Source organism: Echinops telfairi, unplaced genomic scaffold (assembly GCF_000313985.2).
Source record: "Echinops telfairi isolate 266 unplaced genomic scaffold, ASM31398v2 ScPeMD7_7469;HRSCAF=8507_1, whole genome shotgun sequence".
In the NCBI taxonomy this organism is placed as follows: Eukaryota; Metazoa; Chordata; class Mammalia; order Afrosoricida; family Tenrecidae; genus Echinops; species Echinops telfairi.
The window spans coordinates 117,879,319-117,883,615 of NW_022111373.1; positions in this window are offsets into that span (position 1 = coordinate 117,879,319).

Here is a 4,297-nt window from a genome sequence, read left to right on the forward strand (position 1 = left end):
CTTTCATCATAGTTTTTAAATGTGTATGCTGAGCAAAGAGGTACTCCTGGTGGCATAATGGTTATACACTGGGCTGCTAACTGCAAGGCCAGTAGTTCAAAATGACCAGCTACTCCTCTGGAGAAAGATAAGGCTTTCTACTCCCACAAACAGTTAAAAATCTCAGAAATGCACAGGGACAGTTGTACCCTGTTCAATAAGGTTGCCAGGTACCCTGTTCCATAGGGTTGCCAGGTACCCTGTTCCATAGGGTTGCCAGGAAGACCATTAACTCTGGGGCAGTGTGTAGCGGTAGTATGCTTTGCATTAATCTGAAGAAGATGAAGCATCAGAATTGGAGGAAGTCATATTAGCACCTTCAATACACAGCTGACCCAGCCTTCCTTGCCAACAGGGAGGAAGATTTGAAGCACTTGCTGATGAAGATAAAGGACTGCAGTTTTTGGTATGATTTGCAACTCCATATAAAGAAAATCAGATTCCCCACAACTGGACCAAAAGACAGCATCATGATACATGAAGACAATATTGAAATTTTCAAGCATTTCATTTTGCTTATGGACAGAGCAGTCAAGAAATCAAATAGGCGTATTACACTGGGCAAATCTGCTGTGTAAGACCTCTTAAAAGTATGGAAAAACAAGGATCTCATTTCAAGGAATAAGGTATACCTGACCCAAGCCATGGTATTTTCTATCGCCTTATATGCATCTGAAAGTTGGACACAGAAGAAGGACGGCCTCAGAGGACTTGATGCTTTTACATTCCAGAACATTGTAAGTACCATGGTCTTCCAGGAAAACAAACAAGACTCTCTTGCCAGAACTAGAGCCAGAATGCTCTTTAGAAGGGAGGATTGTGAGACCCTGTCTCCCATACCTTTGATGTGTTCCCAGGAGAGGCCAGTTCCTGGAATAAGGACATCATGCTTGGCAAAGTAGAGAACCAGAGAAAAAGATGACGATTCTCAATGAGATGGATTTACTCAGTGGTTGCAACAATGGCCTTCAACAGAACAACAGTTGTGAGGACGGAGCAGGACCCGGTGGTGTTTTGTTCTGTTGTACATAGCATCGTTTTTGAGTTGGAATCAACTCAATGGCAGCCGGCAGCAACAGCACCACATTCCTCGTGAGTGCTAATCACCTTGTGCCCCACACATGTGTGCATTTCATTTAAGAAGCCTGTCTGCCGATAGTCATTGCAACACTCTTCACAACAGCCAATAAATGGAAACATCCACAATGTCTACTTGCAGATAAATGGATAAAACGTGGTAGCCACACACCGTGGAATATTACTCAGCCCTGAAGTGAAGTCCAGATATGTATCACTTTACAGAGGAGCCTTGAAAATGTCACACTGAAGTCAAGAAGTCGGTTGCCAAGGGACAATATTGCCTGATCCCCTCTTCCTTTGGGCACCGTCATTTTCTGCTAGCGGCCCCTTACAGCAGGGCTGACCACAGCCAGTCTCTGTGAGACATTTTGAACCAGGACCCCAGGTTGACAATTCCAAAGGGAAACAGAACACATGAATCTAAATGGACAGGGTGGGCCATTGCCTGCAGAGAGGGTGTGCTGGGCCTAAGAGAGGCACCTTGCAATGAATTGTTTGCCTTGAGCGCTTTCATGATCACTCTCCTACCCAGTGCTAGGAAGACTATGTCAAGGGATCTTTCTGGTGTTTACCTGAGAGAACTGGTAACATGAGGGGACAATTCAAGGAGAGGTATGAAGGACAGAACGCTGCTACTGCCTTTCCTGTTTGGAAGCTGACCCAGAATCCCTAAGAGCGCCTCACTTTGATGGCAATACGTCTGAGCAAGACAGGGAAACAGATCTGTGAGACCAAGCATGGAAGCAGACTGCACTGGGGACCACTAAATTGTTCTCGACATGTTGCATTGTTTTGTTGCCCCTGAGTCCCTTGTGTCACCAGCAGGGGAAGAAATCTGCACAAGGAGCCGCGAAACAAGGGAGGAAGGAAGGCATACAGGGAGATGCAGAAGCTGAATATTTAGAGTGGGGTCTAAATGTTAGAATAGGGAACATTTCTGTTTGCATAAGAACAAGAAAACTCAGCCTGAGAAGATGGTGGGGGCAGAAGTGGGAGAGCAGGTGTGCTTACCATGCAGCTTAGGAGGGCTTACAACAGGTTGATTCCAGAACCCTCCAGGCCTTGAAATGCCATGCCTTGAAATGACGGTTCTTTTCCGTTCTCTGACTAGGGGGAGGGGTCTGAAGGAGGGAGGGTGATGAACTGGGGTCAGAAGTCACATCCGAGTTGTACAGGGACCCGACTTGTAGGAAATCCAGGATTGAAGTGAGACACCCCAGTGGACAGAGAAAAGCCATGGAGATGCCTTTCTGGTTGCCAGCAGGTTTGGCACTTGGTGAGAGGTGTTAACAGAGGCTATCCTACATCTCCCTATGAGCATTGAAGTATGCCGGCCTGCTCTAAATAATCTATGTTTCATTTCTAAAGAAATAACTACAAACTCAAACTCACTGCCCTCGAGTCGAGGCTGACTCATCACGGCCCCTTGTGGGTTTCGGAGTCTGTAACTGGTTATGGTAGTACGTGAAAGGTTGGAGACGGAGGCGCAGAACAGAGATAGAATTTAGCCAGGAATGTGACGTTGAGAAAGGCTTTATTGAGGCAGGGAAAGAACTCCCGGGAGGGAAGGGAGGACAGGGAAAGGGACAGGGGCATCTTGAGCCCCTGGCAGGTTCCATGAGCCATGGAGTTAGGTTAGGGAAGTTGCACCTGGCAATGAGGCAGTGGGACTTATATAGGGTATGAGCTTAAAGGCATATGAGCCGGTAAGGGGAAGGAAGGTTCTTTGTGCTATAGTTGCAAGTTTGGGGCCAGGTGATGTTTTGTTAGTAAATCATGTTGTTCCTAGGAAACAATGCTAGGGAGGGAGGGGCTGTGTTCTGTTCAGGGGAGTAAGCTCTGTGAAACGCTGAAGGGAGGTGCTTTGTAGCTCAGGTGCTTTGAAATTCAGCCAGGTCATTTGTCTTCTCGAGAAGCTAGTACAAGGGGCTGCCTGGTCCAGACCTGGCCCAAACACCAAGCCTAGTCTTTCTCCCTCTGAGCTGCTGGTGGTTTTGAACTTCCGACCAGGCGGATCACAGCCCAAATGGGAGCCACTACACCACCAGGGGCTCCTCTCTCAAGAAATAGGTAGATGGAAACGAAAAATTTTCACCTAAATTCATTTATTTGATTGTGTGTTAAAGGAGCCATTGCCCACTGAGCTGGAACATCAGGAAGGATAATTTGCTGGCCTGTTTGAGAAGAAAAACCACTGCCGAGGCCTTTTTTAAAGGCCGAAAGTTGCAGGGACCTTGAAAGAAAATAGCGTGATGTTGTGCCTCCCTCTTTCCTGAGTGCCCGCCCGAGCTCAGAGTTGCTGAAATGTCTGGGAGAGGCACCAGCAGATGGCTCCCACTTGTTAAAACACAGTTTAGAATATGGCGCTAGAGGTTGTGGTTTGGAATTGACCTGCCTAGTGGTCCTAGCTTGTTCCTTGTCCAACCAAAGTCCTTGAAGCCACAACGGAGATCCGTGGGGCAACATAGGGTCTCCTGGGCTCCAGAGAGACCCCAGTTTCTCCTCCCATGCCATGGGATTAGTGAGTCCTTCCTAGCCTTCAAATATCAGACTCCAGGAAAAGAAAGGAAAAAAACCGTTCCCACGGAGTCGATTCTAACTCACAGCGACTCCACGGGGATCACAGGAGAATTTCATTCCACAGCACAGCCGTTGACTGATTTTTTATCAGCTCTGTCTTCTGAGACACTTCTGGGAAGACGCAAACATCCACTATTCTGGTTCACAACCCACTTAACTTAGTGTAGCTTTGCACCACATTAGACAGACAGACAAAGGGAGGGAAGCTATTTGAGAGGATGAGCAATGAACCGAGGAGAAACTGAACACCACTTTAGGGAACACTACTTTCCCCTTCAGGGAAAAAATATTTGTATGTTCATAGCTTACATCCACGACGGTCTCCCTTCCCTCATGGTTTTTGTTGTTCGTCCCCCTGGAGGGGTGTGTGTGTGTGGTTGTGTGTCTATCATTGCAATCAGTTCCCCGTCCTGCCCTCCTCTCCCCACCTTCTCCTTCCCCCTCTGGCATCTCTATTCCCACTCCTGTTCCTGGATTCCATGTGTTGTGATAACAATAATTTATAATTTATCAGGGGATCTGAAGGGAGGGTAGAAAAAGGAGCTGCTACCAAGGGCTCAAATAGAAAGTAATTGTCTAGAAAAGAATGATGGCAACA